A 284-nucleotide genomic window follows, 5' to 3' on the forward strand; every position below is an offset into this window, starting at 1 on the left:
GCGCCCTGCCAGCAGAAGTTTTATTTGGGGATGGAGGTCCCAGAGAGAGCCAAGATCCCCGTGAGTAAACTGCTCCAGAGGGGGTCTTGTCCCGTTCCCCAGGCCTTGCCGGGCGGGCGCCACGCTCCCCGGAGAGCACTGCCCTGCAGAGTGACACCACACGGCAGCCACCGTGCTGCAGCCTCCCTCCCTGCCCCGGGGATGCTGTGTCCCCTGCCCTGCCCCTTGCAGCAGCCGGGATCCATGGCGGCAGAGCCGCTTTCATCACGCACAGAGGCGGCCCC

The sequence above is a fragment of the Eurypyga helias genome, unplaced genomic scaffold, assembly GCF_000690775.1.
Source record: "Eurypyga helias isolate BGI_N326 unplaced genomic scaffold, ASM69077v1 scaffold41629, whole genome shotgun sequence".
Taxonomy (NCBI): Eukaryota; Metazoa; Chordata; class Aves; order Eurypygiformes; family Eurypygidae; genus Eurypyga; species Eurypyga helias.